This window comes from Python bivittatus, unplaced genomic scaffold (genome assembly GCF_059951505.1).
Source record: "Python bivittatus isolate LINGU-HERP-01145 unplaced genomic scaffold, Pbiv_v1 ctg000020_np1212, whole genome shotgun sequence".
NCBI lineage: Eukaryota > Metazoa > Chordata > Lepidosauria > Squamata > Pythonidae > Python > Python bivittatus.
The window spans coordinates 4,307,676-4,331,123 of record NW_028277030.1 but is presented as its reverse complement, the minus strand read 5'-3'; the positions used below and the strand labels follow the sequence as shown (position 1 = coordinate 4,331,123).

Genomic DNA, 23,448 nt, shown 5'->3' with positions numbered 1-23,448 from the left:
TCGTGGACAGCAAGCTGAACTTAACAAGTGAATTAGTAAACTTGTTTGGTTAAGAAATTTAGAGTAAAGCTCTACATCATGTGCCATATTTGGATGTTGACTGGCACAATAGGAAGCTGTAAAGTGCTTTTGAATCTGGAGATTAGACTTTTTTCCCCCTCTTAGGAAAGATAATGGTCAGGTTATAAAGGGCTCACATCAGGCACATCATTTTGTGGGAATGGCAATCCATGTCTCAATGCCATACTCCATTAGCTCATGTAACCTAGAGGGGATATGTCAAAGAAGTGTTGATTTGCTATCCCATTTAGTCCAAGTTATGCATTATTTTAATATTGAACAATACATGATTTTTAGATATTTGCTTTTAGATTGCAAAGGGTTCAGCTGGTCTTATCCAACACTCTTGCTTGTCCTTTTTATTTAACCCTCTGTATGTAGAAATCTGTGCATGCTCTCTCTTTCTCTTAAAGATGTACTTGCTCATACTAAACTCTTATTATAACTCTTATTATAAAAGTAACAATTCTAAAAAAACAATGTTGTATTTTGCCTTGTTCAACTTTGAAAGGTATAGTAAACATACAACTGCAATGGCTACTTTCTGAGTTTTAGAGTTTGGTAAGCTCTGGTCTTAGGAGCTATTAGTGTATAAAATCCCATAAACGGTGTACATGCAGGCTGAAATTATCTGTTAGTATGAGTAGTGGCTCCTTAGCTTTAATAGCCTTAAGGTAACTTTGTCTTTAGTCTCATCTTTCTCTTCAATTGAAAGCATGTACGTATTGGGCAACTATTGTCTTATATCCACGCTCCCTGTTGGGGGAAGGCTATAAAGAAAGTGGAGGGCCCTGGAAGATCTAGGTTATCTTGACCCTTAGTACAATTCAGGCTGGGATATGGGATGGATGCCACACTGGCCACTTTCACAAATGAGCTGTAGTGAGCTATGAGCGGTCGGCAGGCAACCATCCTTGTCTTGCTAGGCCTTTCATTGGCCTTTGATCCTGGACCACCTGGAAGGGTTGGAAGTGGGAGGCACTTTTTTGCAGTGATTCCGCTTCTTCCCAAGCAAGTGCAGTCGGTGTTTGCAGGAGCGGAGAGGGTGGACTCTTGGGCATGCCAATGTGAGGTGCTCCAAGGCTTGTTTTCCTCCTTCTACTGTTGAACATGTAAATTAAATGCTGGGAAAGGTCATTTGCCAAGCATAGGGGGGGTGTCATCAATATGCCAGTAATACCTAGCTGAGCATCTCCATACCAGGCCAAATGGGAGATATGATGGAAATCCTGACCCAGTGCTTGGAGGCTGTCAGAGCCTGAAAGGAGAGAAATAGGCTCTGACTCAACCCAAGCAAGACAGAGTGGTGTTGGTTCAGAAGCTGGCTGATTCTGGGGTGATACCAACCTTGGCTCTTGATGGGGCTATGGCCTCCCTGAAGGAGCAATCTGAGGGCACTCCTGGCTCCTGCTGGTTGAGCAGAAGAGATTTTGCCCAGCTTTGCTGGTGCAACAGTTGCAGCCTTACCAAAAACAGGACACTCTGAAGATTCATCCCCTGGTGATCTTGCCCCTGGATTACTGCAACCATGGGTTGCCTTTGAAAATCACCTGGAAATTTCAAAACGCAGCTGCCCATGTACAATCCCCATATAGTGCTGCTGCTACGGGAGCTGAATTGGTTACCGGTCTCTTTCCAGGTGCAACTCAAGCAGCTAGTTATTACCTATATGTTTTGGAGACTGGATATCTTAGAGACTGCCTGTCCCAAGTAAATTCTGCCTACCCAGCCTGGAGGAATAGGGAGCACCTGCTGAAAGTGTTCTCCTATCAGGAGGTATGATAGAAAGAGACACCGAGGTAGGGGTTCTCAGTGGTTGCTCGCTTACCCCCAAGGCAAGAATGACCCCACTGGAGTTAAAACTGGCTTTTTGGTGATGAAGTCGCTAGAGGAAGATCTGTACCCTTACTGTTACTGTTTACATTTTATTGTTTGTTTTTTAAATTAAAGTCTTCTTTGTATTCTGTTTGATTTTGTATACCTCTGGATGAGGTGTTTTATAAATCTTATAAATAAGTAAATCAAAAGTAAAATGCACATACGCACATATGCACACATTTATAAAGAGAAAGCTGCACATTGTGACAATGAAGATTTGCCAAAAGATGGATTGTTTAAACTAAAAAGAGCTGTGAAGGAGTAGTCTAGGATAAGATAGATCCATTTTGTTAGGTTGGATTGTGATGTTCCTAAATGAGGCAGGAGGCTTAAAAATGCCATCTGGCAACCATAGTGTGTACTTCATATAATTTTATTTTTGCTGTGTTCTCTCTCTTTCTCCCCTCTCTCCCATGTGTGGGGGTGGGGGAGAAAGAACAAATTATGAACTTATAGATGCATGTGGACAATTAGAGCCCTTGTACATGTGTCAAGGAGGAAGTTTATGGAAGATAATGGAATCCATTCCAGTAAACATTAAAACAAAGAGTGGAATATTGTCCCCACCGAAATCAGTGGAAGTTCTGCAGTTGATTTTAGTGGAGCCAGAATGTCACCCAAAGTTAGTCATTAGTAGTAAGTTTGTGCTAGTTGTACAATGACTGTTAAATTTAACTGAATTTAATTTGTCTAATGCACATGAACAGCCAAAAGTCCTTATGATAATGGCCCTATAAGAAGACCAGCTAAAAATGCAAATGTTTTTAAAGTGATTAGTTTCAGTAAGGGATGATAATCAAGCAGAGCTTTTCAGCGTTCATTAACTACACCTACCAATTTAACAGACTTATAATAGGGATTTTGATTAATATTCCAAATGTATTTTTTCCTGGTGGATGTTCATGGGGTGATATGGGGTAATATGTGACCCCATATTACACTTTTCAAACAGAAAGTACTCTTTTTAGACATTAGCCTTTCTGAGACCTTTATCTGTAATGGCTACATTAGGATACTGTAACTTGATATATTGGGAAATTGGTACAGCATTTTTTTTTTACTAGCAAATATATCAGACTAAGGCAGTTTACAAAATTTAAAAAATGACATAAGTCTGCTTTAGAGGAAAACAAGGTTGGTTGGTTTTTTTAAATTGAAAGGTCCAATAAACATACTAAAGTCTTGTAATCTTAATACTTAGTTTGGTGTTTGGGCCACATTACTTGCTGCGTGGTGTACAATTCCAGAATAAGGTCACTTTACATATTATATGAGAAACTGAAGCCAGTGGAATGACTCTGCACATGTTTACCTTTCTTTATGTGCCAAATATCTTCTCTGGGCCAAACCAGGCATTATGGAGAACAGCACTGAAAATAGCCTTTGTAAGTCATTTCCTCCACTTCAATAGATCTCCTAGAATTTAGCTGATACTGTGATGACATTAAATTAATTTCTCTAGTTTGCTGGCAGCTGGGATAGGGAGTATCACTTTCTTTTCCTAGATACTAAGGTGGTAGATATCAAGAAAGTAGTAGGATCGTCTCTTTTGGCACAATCAAAATTTGGCCCATTTGATGCAAGAACTAGGGTTATGCAAATCCTCTGAAAGAGAAGCACTACAAAGCACCTTTTGTTGAATTGTTAAAGCAGCCACATCTTTTTCCTGACTCATATGGCTGCAGGTTGCTGCATCAGCACTTTGCTTCCTTTTTTGCCCAGCTCCTATGTGTTCTGAAGCATCTCTTTCCAGGGACGTGCATAGCCCTGGCAGCCGTCATCACAAACAGCCAGCCCCCCAGGAGCAGGATTTGCTCACTCTACAATTTTCCTGCTTGTTGTCAGACTACATATTTGTCAATATTCTTGAAACCAGTTTGGTATTTCTCCACATTTTTCAGTTTCTTATGAAAGCTGAACTTAACAATTAACTATAAATTCACTTGAGTTCTTTGCATAAATTTTGTCTCTTTTTTTTTTTTAATTCAAAGTAAAAAAGACTGGCATGGAAGTTGGGGTAGCATCTACCATTGTTCAAAGTAGAGTTGCTCTCTCAGATGTATGTTATACAAACTTTGTATTCATATTCGGGACCTCCTGATAGATAATCTGGATGCCTATATAGGAAGGTAAGAAAGCAGGAAAACCTAATGACAGAAAAAAAGAATCTGTATACTCGTAGGCAGTCTATTTTTAGGGAGGGTTAACCAAAGAAAAAAATTGGTGAAACTTTCTTAAATGGAATATATTTGTTGCTGGCACAGGAAATAGTGCACTGCAATCAATGTGTGAGTGTGTAGATATGTTTTATCTGAGCTCTTTTGTGCAATATGTTTTATATTTAGGACCCATATCAGGATTTGCATCTGTTTTCAGAACTTGCTGCTAACAGTTAGTAATGATGCCAAAATATACTTGAGTTCCAGCTTGGGACCAAATGATACTGCCTTTTTTGTTATTCCTAATTTGAAGTCTGATATTAATTAGAGACATTTTCCATAAGCACCATATCCTTTTTCTGAAGTGCTCATTAAAATTATATTAACTTAAACTAGAATAAGGCCTCACAGCCTGAACTGCTTTGGTAATGATTTATTCCTAACTGGCCTTTTTGTCATTTGGGTAAACAACATGCTAATTCTTAATGGGAAGAACAAAAAGTCTGATTCCAAACATATAAAAGGAACAAATCTTACCACCCCAGTCTCTGAGACAAAAATCAATAAGAGGTTCAACGTGGGAGGGCCACAAAATTGGGGTTCTAAGGACTGTTACTGGAATTCCATTTTTCATTGAGGATAATTGCTAAGGGTGGGCAGTTTGAGAAGCAGGACTAAAAAGAAAAAAAAATCAGCTTCCTTTTCTCAGCTGGCTCTCTTCAGTTATGTGATGTAATTTAGGTCAGGATCAAAGATAATTTCATTGCATTTTAACAATGCTAAACTTAGGTTCATTATTCCAAGAGCATGCCTAGTCTTCCATCAGGCAGACATACTGCCCACTCTCTCTTCTGATGTGACTCAGAGGAGATCAGAAGCTTTTGCTTCTGTGTTATATTAACCATAATCAAGCATGTCAACAGAACCCTAACATTTGATTAATTTCAATTACACTAAAACAAAAAGGCTTTTGAAATTATGGTTTGAAGTTGGCTTATTACTACTTGATCATAGTTAAAGCTAATCCTGCTTGTCTGGGTTTGGGTGACTCCACAAAAGGCAGTGAAGGAAAAATGCATAAATCAAAGGGACGTTTTCGGAACTCTGCCTGGAAAATGAGCAGGGAGCTTGCAAGTACATGCCTATTACGCTAAGCCGTTATTTTAATGGATTAACCAAAGCAGCCCAAACAGCATACTGCAATTAACAAGAACGTTAGGTGTCTGCGCCTTGTATCTGTTCTACTTGTTGGGCCACCCTTTGACCTGCCATATAATGGATTCTTTGGTGCATATGAGGCATCTGTATGACTCTAGAAATAAATGCATCCATGTCTCAAAATTCCTTTCTGATGACTGTGATGACATTCTCAAAATATTTTCTGGGCACACAAATATTTCCTAAATATTTGGCAATTACTGAATATTCAGCATGAGTTTTTGGTATTCTAAGATTTTGCAGAAGTAATAATTAAGTGTCCAAACTATTGTCTTGTAGTAGCATTCATTATTTGAAGTATCTTTAGCAGCTGGTGTTTGGTAATGTTTGAAAATTAGGAGGGACTTGGAATGAATATCAGATAGTAGCTAAAATACAGGGGTGCATATATGGTACCTGACATGCAGAAGTATTTGATAGTAAAAATATTGTAGTGTGAATATTAAAAATATTAATAAATATTAATAAATACAAATGTAAAAATATTTTTTATTTTTTTAAAAATAAAAAATATATTTAAAAAATGCAACAGTTGACATGTACTAGCAGTTAACATTTGGCAGAAAGTTTTATATATATCTGTGTGTGTGTGTGTATAAAGCAATAATGGATAGACACATGAAGGCAATCTATATCTTATAGCTGTCTTGCAATTGAATTACAGTAGTACATTTTAAATTATTTTTTTTCTTGAATTCATTTAATCAGTCAATCTGTAGAAATTACATAAGTTATCAAATTTAATTCTGAAATTCAATTAATAAATGTTGAGACTGTTTCAATTCTGAATCTAGACAAACTTGGACAAACTTGAAAATAGATATGGATAAGAAGAATCCAGATTGCTCTATGTTTGCTGTTCCCTCATGTTCAAAATAGTTTTGAACTAGCATGCAGGGGCACAAAATATTCAAACGAAAAAATGTATCAACATGATATTTCGGCCTATATTCATTCTCACGTGAATGTATTTCCACCTGTGCAATGGAAATTCCCTCTGTTCTCCCTTCTTATATGCCCTCTTGTGCCCCAGATCTATTCAGGAGGTTCTCCTATCCTTCCATAACTGTTTTGCAAGATAGTAGAAGAGGAAATTGGTTACTCTTGTGGAAGCCATTCCATCAATGGATGGACACAGTTGGATACAACTCTTACTCTTGTTCTTCTCTGTGTAAGACCACCACTTAAAATGAGAAAGAAAAAGGTTTTTTCATTTTCATTTCAAGTCCTTTGAAACAAAAAATATCGCAGCACATGATCAACCTTATTTGAAGCTAAGCAGAGCTGAGCCTGGTTAATATTTGGATGAAAATACCTTCAAGGAATTATGAGGACTGTAGAGTAGGCTAGGAAATGGGGAGAGGGGGAGGTTGAACCACAGAAGAAGGCAGTGACAAATTCTTACATGTTGTTGGGAAGAAAACTACATAGATATATCTGTGGAGTCACCAAGATTTGAGCTGAACTTAAAGAAGGTTTTAGTCTTTATAGCTTTCTTACTGCAGTTCCTGGAATGGGATCATAAAAGCAATAGCAACAGTAGTTTTATATATCCACGTAACAGGTCACAGAACAGGCATAGAATGAAAGAACACGTTAGAGTTATAGAATAAATACTATAGCATACCGAAATCAATTATAACAACATAATATAATGTGTGTGTGTGTGTGTGTGTGTGTGTGTGTGTGTTCAAGTCAATGTTGACCCCTGGCAACTGCCTGGATTAGTCCCTGCCTGGCAAGATTTTCAGAAGTGGTTGCTTCTGCCTTCTTCCTAAGGAGCCTCTAAACTAAAAGGCAAGAAGATATAACTGATCTTCTTTGAATAATTATTGCATCAATGAAGATGAAAGCTCTTTTTTACATAGCCTGAACTCTGTATCCTACTGACATTCCTAAATTCCAATAACCAGAGCTAGAACCTTATTTCTTTCCCTTATATCAGACTTTCAAAAGCCTATTATATGTGACTTTTGGGTTACTTTTTCTTCTTGCATTGTGATTTTGAGAATTCCATTGTCTTCTTTGCAAAAACTTCTGATAATTCTACTGCAAGTTAGAACTGCATTTGTGAAATGAAATTAACATTTTCATGAATAGAGATCTAGATTTTTGGAATGTAACTCGCATTATCCAATGAAACTTAATTCTGTATTCAAATGACATTATATTAGATTCAGACCTCCTCACCTTTCTGGTTTTCCTACCAATAGCACATATATCCATGCTTAAATTGACACTCAACGTATTTTCAGATTATATATATGCTCCTGAGCATCTTAGAAGCATTTTTTTTTTAATTTGCACTTCTTTAGTAGTTCAAATGCCTATTGGCTAATTGCTTAGATACCAGCTTGTTTTTACATCTGCTTCCTTCTTTTTCCAGGTTCATTTTTATTTCCTTTGTTCATAAGTAACATAACCCTTTGGAGTGATTAATATAAAAAAATAGCTTATTCTTGGTCTTCTTCATGTTGCTGTACCATTCAGCATGATCAATCATTCTCTTCATTATTTATAAAATGTTGGATTTTCTCTTCCCTTTCCAATTGCTCTCTTTGTGTTGCTGTTAATGATTATCACTAAGCCCCTTTTTCTTTCTTTGTATATTTTCCCAGTTGGACAGCTGATTCACTCCTTGGTTTCAATTACCATATTTATTCTAGTGTTATTTGATTCTTTTTTTTTTTTTTGGTCTAGAGTTATCTTATATTCTTGTTAATGTTACTGGCTGCCATACCATTTTGGAAACTTCCCCGTAATCTGAAGTGAACTTCAAGAAAGAAACAGATGACATTTCCTGCAAAGATTCCTAGCACAACATTTCTGCTTACTGTTGACAATACTTTGCTTCCTTTATTGATTACTGTTTTGAGGCAGAATCTAGTGAAACATTTCCATCAGCAGAAATATTTTTCACTGAGGAAATAAGAGAGAAAATTCTTTTCTATCCTCCATGTATTGTCAGATATCTCCTGCAAAGGGTTCCCAAGCTTAAGATTTGAAGAAATTGGGGGAGAGGCTTCAGGAGGGAGGAGAAGAAAAAGTACCATAATGCGATGAGACTTCACATTTCATGACACTGAATTCTACTTTTGGTGTATAGTTTCATTTTTATTTGGTATGTTCCGCTGCAAATTTTATATCAATATTACATTTTTCCTTTGTGTTATTAAGGCTCCTGTTCAGCTGTTACTATTCTTTTCTGGACTCATGTGCATTGAAGGCCTCCAAACATATTTGCATCAGTTCTGATTTGGGGGTGGGGTGGGGGGAGTAGGGACAGTGTTACATGAAGTTGTTCTGATGTTGCATTGTATCTCTTTTTTTTCCCTTATGTACCTTTTTGTATCATTATCAATTCAACACTCTTCATAATCTTGTCTTCCTGATCTTGTCAAATCATAACTTGTTAGGACCTCCTCTATTACTGATAATATCAGAAAGAAAATATAATTTTAAAATGGTTTTTCAAAAACATAACCTAACCTTCAGCCTTTTACTGGTTGCTTTGACTAATACTTCTAATATACAGTAATCAGGTCTAATGTCAGGTGCCAATTTTCTAATGTTTTCTTTGTCAGCCAAAAGGAACCATAGGTTCTCACTCCTTTTGATAGGCAAGCGCTACATGTGGTGGCCACATTCTAATCTATGAGTGTCTGCTGAGATATGAGGGGGGCAGATTATGACACATGCGTGATGATATCATTACATATATTGTAATGTGTGACTTACATACTTCTATTAGATGTCCTGACTTGAATAGGTAATTGCAGCATTCACATGATTACATCATTGCCCACTTCTCAACCTTCTGGCCTCATTATGGGCACCATTACCTTGATCCTGCTCAAAACCCGGGCTACACTTTCAAAGAACTTGGACTCAATTAGAAGTGTAGCAATGACTCACCTTCCTCTTCAATCTTGGCAGAAAGGTTTCTGCAAGCATTTACCAATGGAGGAGAAGGGTCATTAGGCATTCCAGATGTCTACCCTTCACCATAAAGATTTATTTCTTGCTGCTTTACATGACACCTGTTGTCCTTTTATCTGCACAGAACTGCAGAGTTTGCATGATTGATGGATGTGTTAATCAAAGCCAAAGTGCCTTATTTCAGTTGTTAACCACCCTTAAGTGGATGTGTGTTATGTCATATTTTAGCAGTTTTCTGTACATATGTTCAGTGAACACTATAGATAGCATGATCGTAATAGATTTTGCAGTCCCCCATCATCATATTTGAAAATTTATTATGAGCCTGAATTCACATATTTGTACATGCATGGGACCCCAGCAATACAATTCAGAATCTCACTTTAGCCTATGGTGAATTTGTATTGTAAATATTCAGAGCAGACATCCTATAATATCCAAGATTGCATGTAATGCTGCGCTATAGTTAGAAGCTGGTCTGTTTCTGCATTTCTGGTGTTTAGTGTTGTATATGCTGCCTTATTTTCCAGTGAAATCAAATGCTATCCATTCTATAAAAACAAGGAAATACTATTTCCACTCATTCCACCCACTTCCTTTTTCTGAAGATTAAAAAATGTCCTTGTTCCTTAAGAATGTGATCAAACTTATTAAGTAAAGGGAAAGAAGATTCTCTTTTAAATCAAACCTTCTGTAGTAAAGAAGCCAACAGGGGAGGCATCTTCATAAGACCTCCACTTTATATGCACTCATTGAAGATGTGGTACACCAGCAGCATACGTGAAAGTAGTATGATTTTCTTTTGTCAGTGGGTATTTTTTTGTTTTGTTTTGTTTTGTTTTGTTTCTGCAAGTTGAAATGCTCCTTTGTGCTGCCATTCATTCCCACCCATTTTATTTCTCTATCTCATCTGTGCTTTCTTATACACATATTGCTATGACTATGGGAATTGGGATATAGACCCAGCCTGAACTGTGACTGTAATCTGCAGAAGCCCTTGCTGGACTGGCTTCTCTGCTGCTCTCAATCTTAGTATGCCATGTGCCTGGATAATTGCTGGTGAAGGGCCATCATGGGCTGCTAACAGCCTGAAGTGGTTATATTTTGAACAAGGAGTCTTGTTTTTTTGTGCACCCCCTTATTATTGGATGAGGAATTGCTTGCTACCCTGGAATGGGAGATAACAGGATTACCTCTGCCTCTCTCTTAGCTTCAAACCACTTGCGTTTTTAACAGCACCAAGTCTAAATTATAATAGTACAACATAATGTTTGGTTACCTGTAGGAGTAGCTGCACTGTTTCAGAACCTGCATTGTTATATTATATGACTGCTAATAATGGTTTGGCTTTCACTTTGGCTAGAAAAAGCTATTTACCCTTTTTTTCCACTTGGATTTCTTATATAGCATCCAAAATATAAAATGTTTTCAGATGAAGAGAGGAAATTACTGCTGAAGGGTAGTAGAGGCAATAAAATGTCAGATGACATTTGCAAAGACTGCATTATGTGTGCGTGAGTGTGTGTGTGTGTGTAGAATGTAGCTTTAAAGTCATGTTGAAAACACTAAATAGTATTAGATATAAAATTTTAAAAGTCCTATTGCTTATCATCTTTGGCATTTTATATCCACAATATGGCATTCCACAGAACAATAGCAATTGTATTAACTCTACTATAGAACAGGGAAATTGTTGTCTTGAGGACAGATGTCTGAGAATCAAGATTCAAATGAAAATAATAACTGTATACTTCTTGGTTACTTAAATACAAAACTGGTCTCACAGAAGCATTCTCAAGGTAAATTCTCCATTTAGAACAAAAATTACATGTTAGCCATACAGTTCTTCATACTGCTCTTCTCTCCAAGAAGCAGTTATTTTCAGTCACCTGGGTGTATCTGTTTACCTTGGAAAATGTATTAGGAAAAGATACTAGTGGTGGTTAAAATCCAAAGTATGTAAATATGGGTTAACAACGTCTAAAGTTATGGGAATAAGATATGACACAGAAAGCTAAATCAGATCAAGTACTGTTATCAAAGCTCCTTTGTGGATGTCAGTAAAGAGACAATAGTTTAGGACAGTTTTGTATTAGGAGAACTGGCGAATCTCACAGTGTCACTGTCGCGCATTGGCTTAGCTCACACATATTGCTGAGATGGGATCTTTACCATGGTTTACTGAATAAGTCATTATGTTCACACATAATGCTAAACTTCAGTCAGACTCCACAGATCACATAAACCCCAAAACAAGCCATCGTATAGTTTAGCATTAAATATCCACCAAGCTGCTGAGTTCTTCATTCCTGTTAACAGTGTCTGCAACAGTGATTTTTTTAACCCAAAGCAGCCAGGGTTTGCGATCAGAATTGAATGTGGAGGGCAGGAGATGTTTATCTTATTCTCCCCCCACCCAGCCTTCTTATAATAAGCATTCCCTTTGAGCTGTTTTTTCCCTCAGCAAGTAAAAAGGTAAGCCTCATCCTTCTCCTACAAAACCCGTCATTTGAGATTGCTTTGGCTTAAAGAGAGAGAGAGAGAGAGGCAGAAATGTGGGAGGAGAGTTTGGGCTGGAACCTAATGTCTCCTGACCAGAGTAGGCATTGGCCCTTGGAGATCTCTCTTAGACATCACAGTGCAATACAAGATCTTTAGTATTTTCCAGCTTGGAGTCTCTGGTTTAATGTGTCCCAATTGCCATAAATAGGTTGAAAGAATAGAAGGGACCTAAAGGGATCCCATATGAATAATGTTTTTGTAAGCTTCACATGGCCATCCATCTATCATTTTATGTGAAATTTGGAAAATGATTCTTATTGACCACACATGTTGAATAAAGAGGCCTGTCCTACCTCCCAACCTACACACGTGTATTTTGCATATACGCCTTCTTCAGCATCGTTCAAGGGAGGAAAAGCTAATTAAAATATTTCAGGCAGCTCTGCTGACATTAATGGCTCTTCCTGATTTATAATAAGAATATATTGATATTAATGCTGCTATTTTTAGGACAGAAAGGCAGACTCTGGGCTTGATGTATTTATTTTTGGCTCCAGTATTTTGATAGCCACAAGTCATTTGTGTGTTGGGGGGGTGAAAGAGAGGGAAACAGAGACAGAGAGGAATTAATGAAATTGAAAGAAAGACTGCGAGGGTGGGTTTCCACCTTCCCCCACTCCCCTTTGGCTAATCTGAGGCACACTACCACATCTGAAGCCACTTGGCTCATTATGGATTTCATGGAAACGGATTCGCTAAAAGTGTTTCCATATGTGTGTTCCCAGTATATCCCGGCGTCCTCTAAATGGGAGTACAAACTTGTGCACAGGCTGGAAATGGCTTCAGGATGTGACAGAGGAGTCATATGACCCCAGTGGCTCGGTGGGTGGCCTTTTCCAAAAGACATAGGGCCCTGTTCGTTGGCTTCTGTCCTATACCAGATTCGGTTTCAAAGAGTGTCTTCCTTTCTTTTTCTTAAAAGTTTTTAATCAAGTTCTTAAAGGCAAGGAAATGTCTTTCTTTTCCAAAAAAGGAAGTGGGTGGAGGGAGTGCAATGTAGTATTTGAATGAGATTCTAATGGCAGAGCTCATTCCCCTGTTCCTAAGAATTGGGTAGTATCTGATTTCACTGGCAAATAACACAGTACAATTTATAACATTAGAAGCCAGTGCAGAAATTGGCAGAGTGGGTATTCTTCAGAAAAAACAACATGAAGTAACCTTCTATTTTTCCTTATTCCTGGGTCTGGCAGGATTTATCCACTCTGTATCTCCATATTAAATGTGCAAAGCAGTCTCATTATGTTCCGTCCATGTGTCTTCTAAATCATCACGAATTCTGGTGAAGTTATTATTCAAAAAAATTGCTTAGTAGTCGTGAGGTGGGGGGGAAGGGGCTCTGAGGAAGCTGAACTAAAACTTTCCTGCTATTTAAACACATTTTTAATTCTGGCGAAAGGGCAAACCTTTATTTATTTATTTAATTGTTTTTGCACAAAAAAGACTATATGAGATACCAAGTGGTAGGTTGAGGGTAATATTCATGTACGCCTGTCCATGCATGAAGAGACAAATACAAATACTTAAGTGCAAAAATACAGACCTAGGGAATGGGTGTTTGTATTTCTGTTTCTCCAAGAGCTCCCATGATTTTTGGGGGTTCAAGGGGCAGCTTTTGACCCCATAATACCCTATCTTTAGAGAAGGGATGACCAACTAGGAAAGGGTCTGATCTAAAGAGTTTCTAGCCTGGAATGGCTCTTGTGAGTCATTCCAGTGGAAACAGCTTCCTAAACAACTCTTCCGTTATTGCTTCATATCTGTTCAGCCTCTGGCAACAGCAGCCCAAGTCAGTTGGAGGCTGAAAAATGATCTCCGTTCCTCTACTTAATTTCCAATCATTGCAGATTTTCCCAGTTTTCCACTTGTCTGAAGTATCCTTTTCTGCATATGCAGAATCTGACCCATCAGAGTCTCTGCATTAGTCTTCATTGTAGATTAAAACAAAAGCAGGTATTTAGCTTCCTCAGAAGTTAAGAATGCCTTAACCATCTTCTGATCTAGTTCTGAAAGGTGTCATTGACAGACGTTAAAAGCAGAAACCACTAGTCAATGAAATTCTAGTTTTAAACCAATCCGGAATTTTTTTCTTCAGTCCCAAAATGTGTTTACCCCTAGCTGGCAATCATTACAGTATATACTGCAGGCAGCCCTGAAGAAAGCATTAGTAATGTTACGCAATACAACAAAATGTGGTGTATCCTCACTTTGAATGAGAATGTTCCTTTTCCAGAGTTCTAGTCTATCAGCCCTTCAAGGTTCATTGCACCATTCTCCTTCCTCCAGCACCATTTTTCCAATATTCCATTTTACGTGGCTGCTAAGCTCACTTTGCCACCATTGGGCTGTTTTGTAAGCTTTATCCTGGGGAGGTGAGGGGGGTTGTTTTAAAAAATTCTTTTATTTTTGAAATGTCAAAGTTCCCTTGCATATCTTGCTGCCTTCCCCGTTGTGGACCGTTTTGACTGTGTTTCTATTGGCACTAACTACAGGAAATAGCAAGAGGAATTGGACATATTAAACAATTTCCACTGGCATATCCATAACAATATATGTTTACATAGTACTACTACTAGTACTACTATTAATTTCTTACAGCTCCTGTAATATGCTTTCACAGATTTTAGTCTCCAGGAAAAACATTAAAGCAATAAAATACTTTGAAGGCAAAATTTCTCGTTACCTGGGTATACAAATTAGATCATGTGGAGTTTATACGCTGAGATCCTAAGATGGAATAACATTACAAATGAGAAGAGCCCACCTACCCATAGATTCCTGTTCTCGGTATTTGTGGAACATTTCTTGGTCTACAGACATTACTTTGCCAATGCAACTGGAACCACAGGTTATACGTTGAATAATATTTCTCAGCCTGGGATCTTCATTATAAAGCAGTCTCTTGAAATAATCTGTTGATTTCAAATTATTCTTGCTGTGCTGTATAGTTACATTCTGCATAATGAGAGGCGGCTAGCCTTCATTTCAAGGGCAGAGTGTGGGTTTTCAAGATATCTCTGTGTCACGAGATTGATGAAAATCATAGATTCCAAAATTGTTTTAACAATGTCTTTGGAAACTGACAGATGTGCAAAGAATGATGCGCATGCAAGGAAAGAACTATTTCAGACATCGGCATCTTCTCATGTTAGTGAGAATGCAGATTTTTACTCCTGGGTCTCCAAGTTCAACATGGGTAAAATCTGGAGCTTTGGAATTTGGTGCTCATAATGTGTTAATGACATCCAGCTTATCTTGGTTCTCAGCCACAATTTGCTCAGGTAGATGAGGTTAAGCAGACTGAAATTGAATCCAGACAAGATGTACGTAATGCTGGTAGGTCATCTTGGCGTGCTGGAGGGGAGACCCTTCCTGGGATAGATAATGTGGTAATTCCCTGGCCTGATCAGGCTTGGGAATGCACTGACAGCCTGGCTTTGCTTCTGAAGAGGGAGGGCGTTGTGCAGCTTTCAAGCCGACACCCTCCACGTTTCAAGGGATTTCCCTTCATTCTGAGCAAAGGCACCCCAATCTTTTGAAGATACTGAAACCGCACAGTCTCTGCCTTTGCTTTCTCTTGCCTGAAAATGAATAAACCGATTGCGGGCAGGCAAACTGGAGGCAGAGTGCTTCAGAATCATCTTCTTTTGGGAGCTCTGGCATAAAAGTCATGTTGCAGCATCTCCGGGGAAAAGGTGACTGCACGTGCTGCTCCCAGTAAGGGGAATACCCCAGCACTTCCCCAATACTCAACTCATTGATATTTGAAAGGATCCTGGGACCGTTAGGACCAAAACTTACACAAATTGCAGAGTTTCGTTGCCGGTTCAGCTTCATGTGCCTCTCAGATTTTGCTGAGAGGAAGAGAGACTATGTAAAACAACTTCAGTCAAACTCAACTCCTGGTGACTTCACTGAGATGCCTGTGTGGTTTTCTTGGCAGCAGTATGGAAGGAGTTTGCCATTGCCTTCTTTTGAGATGGGTTCTCGACTTTCCAGCCTACAGTTATAGGGTTTCTTGGTGGTCTCCTATCCAAGTACTGCTCAGGTTCACTCCTGCTTAGTTTTCTGAGATCAGCCAAAGTGGGCTTGGAATTCCTATTTACTCAGGCAAGGAAAGTGAGAGGTGCAGAAATCTGTGTGGAATGCTTGCTGAGAAATATCAGTAGATGGACTGGAGTCTTAGAGTTCACTGGAGCATGGAGAAGACTTACCTTCATCATAGGAGATGCTGCTCCAATGTACAGAGCAAAGGATTATTAAGCCAGTTCTTGGCACTCCTGTGGATGTTTGACTACTTTATGTATTGCTTAGGTAGGTGAGGTCTGCTGAATGACCTTCCCATCCATTGTTCCTGCATCTAGGGGGAGAAAAAACAATCTTGATTTTGCAACTCCTGCATATTTATATTTGGAATCTTAACTCAGTATTCACAATGTGCCATTCTCCATTTATCTTGAGTCTTTATTCATGTTCATCTCAGGGTCAAACTTCTTGCCCCACAAAAAGCAGCAGGGAAGGATGGAGCTGACTGACCTGAAGCCACATTACACAAGGTGGTTACGCTCAGCTCCCCCCATCTTCACCTAGATGGGAAAAAAATGCCATTAATGACTAATATATATATATTTTGTAGGGAATTGGCCTGGGGGGGGGTGTGTGGAGGAATAAACCTCTACTCCCTGTAAATCATGTTCATGACCCAAATGCTGGCAACCTCTGTGGGCTCCCCCCGTCTTTTTTTTACAAAGCTGCTACAAATTTGTTTTGCATGGATAATCTGAAATGATTTTGTTTTATATTAGTCAATCTCCTGAAGTCCAACTTTGCTTATTTAGATAGGAGCAATTGGAATACTGTAATGATAATGAGGCTTGTTGAATCATTTATACTGGATTGGAAGGAAAAAAAGTGATTTAAAATGCAGGTTTCCGGGTTTTTTCCTCTGTAGTATACAGACTGGCAGGAATGGGAAACTTAATGTGTGCTGTGAAGCTTCTTGGAAGTGATACTATCAAAACACTGTGAATGGTCCCAGATTAATCTGTTTCAGTGCATTTGATAAATATAAGCACACAAGATTAGTCATAAGGCAAGGACGATTAGGTGCAAAACACATGTTTGGGGTGAGTAATATAGTTACTATTAATATGAAGCTCAACTCTATAAATGTATATAAAAGGACTGTTTGCAAGGAAAACGCCAAGGGTTGAACTTAACCTAACCACAATCTTTGACACATAAGCAGGAAGGAAATGGGGAAGGGAGGAAAGTTTTGTTTAAAAAGTGTCATGAGAGGCTGATAGACTTTGTAGTAGGAGGGATAAAAAGGGGATAAGAATAAAGAAACATAATAAGAGAGATGTGCATGAAAATGTGGCAATAGATTTTGCTCCATTTAGGCTCCTAGCTCACCATCCTACTGGAAAGTTTAACACACTGGCATCCAGCAAACTGCATCTTTTGCCCATTGGGCATGTTTACTCTTCAGCAAATTGTTTGGGGAGTGGTTAATGCCCCTTTAGAGCCCCCACCCTTTTCTCTTATTTGTGCAGACTTTGGGATCATTTGAAAGATGCTGATGTTTATCTAGAATTTTTCAGTGGTATTCTTTTTGGTGTGCAACTCTCTGAGACTGCTGCTAGAGGAAGTGATGAGCATTCAGCTTGAAAGCCAGGATTTTTTTTTTAGGTGTACTAACTGTCTGTTCTGCTTTTTTTTTTTTTTCTAAAGTTAACTGTCTGCAGTTTAGTGACTTTTCCCATCACAATGACAAGCAGATAAATCCTTAGATTTTATATACACTTATCTGTGTATAGACATAGGGGGACTTGCATCTTTGTCAATATGTATAGGATTCTGTGGATGGTCATGGAATGACCAAGTCAAAGAGCAAATCCATGTCTTCACATTTCCAGTACTTGTTCCATATATGTTAACCTTCAATGAGTAACCAAACACAAAAGAGGACTGTTGCTTTAATAGTTGTGTAAAAGAGTATATTTTCTCAATTGTCTGATTGTTTCACTTGACAAAAAGTTTAGTAGATTGCTCTACAAAAGAAGTGTGGATTCCCAAAGTTCTCAAATAAGATTTGAGGTACACCCTCTGAAGTATTTTCTCTTTGTTACCAATAATTCTGTGAAGGATTTCTTTGTGTATATATCTCTCAAGCTATAGTTCTGGTAAATTAATTTCTCCATGATTCTGTTCATGGAGATTCATATGAATATTATGTTGCCAGACATTTTATACTGCAATCCTGTACATTTCTACTGAGAGTAAGATCCAGTGAGTTGAATAGGATTTATTCCCAGATACGTTTGTATAATGTTCCAGCCCTAGAGAGATTTTTCAATCACAAACAGTTGCGGCAGCAAACAATGGATCATGTGCATCTCCCAGAGGCATTTGGTTGGCTGCTGTCTCTCAATCTGATCTGGCTTAAGTAAGTTTTACATTAGTTTATTAGAAGTTATCATCTCCTTATTAAGTCTGGAACCAAGATCCTAAACATGAAGTGATTAGCCCCATTGATTTCATCTAAATGAAGTACAGTTGCTATTCTGTATACCCTTACCTGGCACTAAATCCCACTGAATTCAGTGGCTCTTACTTCTGAGTAGATATGGCTGTTTCTGCCCTCAGAATCCTATGTAGTGGATCTTGTTCTCTTGAAGCACTGTCTCATCAACTGTCCTGAGAAGGTAGGATTATTTAGGCAAATGGCAAGTACATTTTTGTGTTTTTAACACCATAGTAGATGTGTGATTATTCACATTATGGCTAGTTGGGAGATTTTATTGTTTACCATAGTAGCAGCTTCAGAAATTCTCCTGTTCTGAAAGTTATTCTGCCACAGTTTCCAATCAATGGAGCATGAAGCTTCTGCAAGTAGACTGGCTTGGAGGAAGTCTGGGGAGGACAATTTAAGTACACTGATCTTTATTTCAACTTGCAAAATACAGTGGATTTATTTTTCTGGGAACCTAGATCAGCCTTAGCCCTAATGCTGACATTCATTATTTACAACAAGCAACTTTGCAATGAGGATATAATTGGTTGTATATTATTCCCTTTGGGCCAACTGGCAGTAGTACTCTGTTAACACAGTTCTATATGACTCTTAGAGATGACCTTCAGTGAATTCAAGTGGGATTTACTCTGAAGTAAATATGTCGGGGATTATGGATTATTGGCTATGCAGTACTTCAGATTTAATCTCCAAAAGGTATTTGGGAATGTGAAGGTACCACCTATGTGTAACACTTTAAATCAGTTGCATTTTTTTCCAGGATGTTTAAGTTGTAAACAGAGACATCCATGTGCTCTGAAGCACTTTTTGGAAACCATATGGAAATAGCTGCATGGCTCTGTAAACCATATGGAGCCTGAGCAGTATTAGCACAAACTACACTGAAGGACAATAATAAGTTACCCTTCTCGGTCCTGGAGTTTTCTAAACACTTTTTACAACTTTGGGTACCTTCTTCTATTTTTGGAACCATTTCTCTCTAGGCTGGCTCTTTATAGTTTCTGTATAGTCATATCTCTCTTCATTACAATTAAGAGAGGGGCAAAGTTGGATAAGATCACAGCTTATGGATAAGGAAGAGTTTTCTTTTTCCCCCTCAACTCTGATTCTTCAATAGAAAATGCCCCACCACGCAGCTGCTACTATTTATGGAAAGAGCTTTGACTCTTCCCCCATCAATCTCTTTGTATCTTTCCTTCTGTGAAATCTTCTGCTTCTTCTTTGAGCATGGAATGGTAGATTGTGCCATTTTGGCTGTAAAAGAGTTGGCACTCACTCTGAAACTTCATACTGGAGGAAAGATTGGAAAATGTAAGGTTAGGAATATAAGAAGCTGCTTTATACTAGGTAGTGTATTTGCCCACTTAGCTAGTCTTGTCTACTCTGGTCAGCCATGGCTTTCTGGTCAGCAAAAGTCTTTCCCAGCATGTGCTGGAGACACCATGGATGGACTTTCTGCATATAAAGCATGTGCTCTTCCACTGAGTTATGGGTACTGTATACCCATCTATTTCACAGATGCAAAAAAAAAAAAAAAAGATGAATTCTTCTCTTTGCTTACATTAGTAATTTCACAATTTTTCTAATGTAAGCAAAAAGAGGATCACAATTAATCTTTTCTGCATCTGTGGAAATTATATAGCAACGTTAAATTTCTCAATAAATATTAGTCCCTTTTCCCAGTATGAATAGGGACGCAACATGGTATGATTCTAAAATAACAACTTTGTTTCTGGGTGGTATTGCCTCTGGCTGTTGTTCAGTAGGCAGGAATGAAGGAAAAAGAAATGTGCCTGCTCAGAAGAGCCTTTGCTGTAAATGCTACAAGTCACGGATTAGTAACAGACACAAGGGAAAAGGAAACTAGAAATGTATATCAAGGGATTTTTGTAAATATCAGAATGTACTTGTTAGATTAATAACATAGCATGCAGTTCCTTTTCTACTTATTCTTTACTCCAGTGTTAACAAACAGGGCCCAGATCTAGGTCTGAACCCCCATTTGTGCAAAGATGAGTGCTCATTGTTTCCTCCCCAACTGTTTTCCCCATGAAATATGGCACTACTCTGGAGCAGTAGTTTAAAAGAGAGAGAGAAAGAAAGCTTCTATTGTGCCATTGAAAGCTTTTTTAAAAACTTGCAAATTTCAGGAGAGACATGATCAGAGAGGAGAGGATTAGATCTACATGCTGCATGGATAACAATAGGAGGTTATCTGACCCACAGTCAGACTTCACATTTTGCACCCAGGCTAGATAATGTCCATATTCGTATGCTGAACACACTAAGAATGTTGTAAAAACTTCTATCATGTTTTATTGTTTTTTATTTGTAAGCCGCCTACAGTCACTTATACAGTGAGATGCGTGGCGTATAAATTTGATTAATAAAACAAAAATAAATGTGCTGCAACAAATATGAACTGCTATATAAATATGATAAATAAATAAATGTCACAAAAGGGACTTTTTGCATAGTGCCCATTGGTGCTACTTACTTGCCTTCTCACTTTATTAGAAAATGTTTAAACATAGTTCTGAGACAAATGAGAATGGGCTGAATATCTAGAAAGTAGTTGCAATCATATAAATGGGAAATCCACTGGGCACTGTCATGGCCTTACAATCAACTTTTGAGGTTTTCCTTTTCTGCTGTTCAGGCTTTCTGTTCCCAGCAGAATCTGACTTAAAATACCCAAACACTTTCATTCTGAGAGTGGGTGTGGCTCGACCTATAGCATCGTGGTCTTCATCATCTGACGTTTTTTTCCAGCAAGATTTTCGTTTACCACACATGAAACTTTCTTTGACTGCTGCTCTCATTGCAATATCCCCTTCTACTGTTCTGCTACAATCACAGCCTTTCGGAGGATGAGTCACAAAACCTTAATATAGTGAGCTGGCTATTTAGAAAGTAAGTTTGTACTCTCAGTTGGAAGAACATGGTCAGTGAGCTGGAAACTTCTCCCTGGCAGCAAAGGTAGCTCATGTATATACAAAATGGAGGACAATATGTACCCCCCAACTCTGTCAAGGCCCTCCCATTAACATTTCTCTTGGCTCCAGTCCCCTAAAGTTCTTTTAGCATTGCCAAGGAACAACTGTTCAATCAGACATAGCAAATGATGGACCATTGCTGTGCTTTTCAATACCAGCCTTGCCAGCATATGGTGTTGCTGCTGGAGTACAGCTGTTGAGCTGCTAAAAGGCATTTGGACAGCCAGTTCAGAAGCAGAATGCTGGAAGGAGGCAACTGACTTGGCTGAGGCTATCAGATGGATGCAGGAAATAAATCGAGCCACATCTATGACCCCTCCATTTGTTAGTGAACATGATGAATACAAAGACAAATGAATGCAGCTGAGACACAAATGTATCCCTCCTCCCTGCCCTTAAAAAGTAGGAAAGGAACAAGAGAGAAAGAATGAGATGCAAGGCTATATTTTCACTTAAGATGGTGGTTCAGCAGGTGGTGTCCTCTGCATAAAAAGCCACAGTCACTGCTGGGTGAAAAGACTAATAGTCAGGACAGGGACCATGGGGTAAGAGACTTGTCTGGATGACCACTTCTTAATTGTCCATTATCAAATATTGATTTAAGTGAAAAATGTACTTATATACCTATGTTAATATACTACAATATTCTTTGGTAATGAATATGAGAAAGATTATTTGATCAATATATGAGTAGGTCATTGGCAAAATATTTTTTGCCTAATCACAGCCCCAACCCTGCTATCTGCGAAGCTTGCCTTCTTGAGTTGATGTCTTCAGCCTGGCCACTTGCAAAATTCTATGTGTTCTTGATTGGGGGTGGGGTGATACAAAAGATGAATTGAAGCAAGTGATTCTGAAAGTATTCTAATGTTACCATTTGACTTAGAGTTTAAGGATAATTTATTTGAGTTAATTGGGTTTTTTTCAATTTCATTCTAAGCTTTTGCTATAGGTGTTGTTCACTGAGTTTATGTATATTGCACCTGTATTTAATGTATCCTCCTATCCTATCCTTCTGTCCCCCACCCCCGCCCCAACATCAGGCCAGAACAGAAACACTATTTGCCACTCTTTAAATATAGAAAGGGAACAGGAGTGGTCAAATGCATTCCCTTCCCTTAGTTTGCCCTGGCTTATGAATGTTTCAACCCTCCTCCTCTTAACATCATTAAGTCTGCTAGGTGTTGTCATTTTTATAAAGTGCTTCCAACTTTATATGCAGATTCAGATCCTGGTTTAAAAATCTTAAGTCCATTTTAGTGTAACCATTAGAGACAGATATATAAAGACAGATCATGGATGAGGATGGAAGGGAAGGTGTGAGTGAATGAAAGTGGAAGTACACAGTGTCGTGGCTCACAATCCTTTATCCCCAGCCAAGGCATAGGCAACATTTCATCTACACATTCTTTTAGTACATTGCCTTATAATCAATATCGTGTGGCTATTTTTCATGATTTTCCCCCTAATGGCTGTATGCTATTTTCTGAATACAATCTATATCCACTAGAATTTGACTTTTAGCCGCTGATTTCAAATGAAGGGAAATGTCCCCAGCCCTCCTTGCTCCACTTGCAATACATAAATCAATCTGGATAAACTTCACGTTCTTCATGGCAAGCACAAAGATGCCACATATAGTCCTGTGCCTTAGTGTGTGCATAGGAAAATCACTGCCTATAAAGCAAGGCCGACCGAGTTCTTGTGGTCCTCTAGATGTTGCTGAATTATAGCTCTCAGGAGCTCCAGTCAGCAAGTTCAGTGGCGAGGAATGTGTAGAGTTCTATTTCAGCAGCCTTGGAGGGCCAGTGGTTCCCTCTCACTGATAGAAGCATGTTAAAACCAACAAAAAACTGTGAGGCAGTTGAGAAGAAAGCTGGTTGCTACTAGTGAAAGTATCAAATTGACAGCTTTCACTGCTAGGTCCCCATTCAAATCCGAAAGAATCTGAGGGGTAAATCAGGACCAGAGGCTGGAGTGCAGTGGATACAGACTGGTGATCTTAGCCCAGCAGCAGCCTTTGGGTGCAGAGAACTCTTAGCTATGTATGACTGCTGTTTATGTCAGGCACTATTCCTTGCAGTGTTTATATGGAATGATT

The 23,448-nt window shown here is 38.5% G+C and overlaps 1 protein-coding gene across 5 annotated transcripts in view; it reads left to right on the top strand.

Annotated features, from left to right (window-relative positions):
* Positions 1-23,448, top strand: part of RUNX2 (RUNX family transcription factor 2) — a 165,558-nt gene that overhangs the window by 77,534 nt on the left and 64,576 nt on the right. The window lies entirely within an intron of this gene.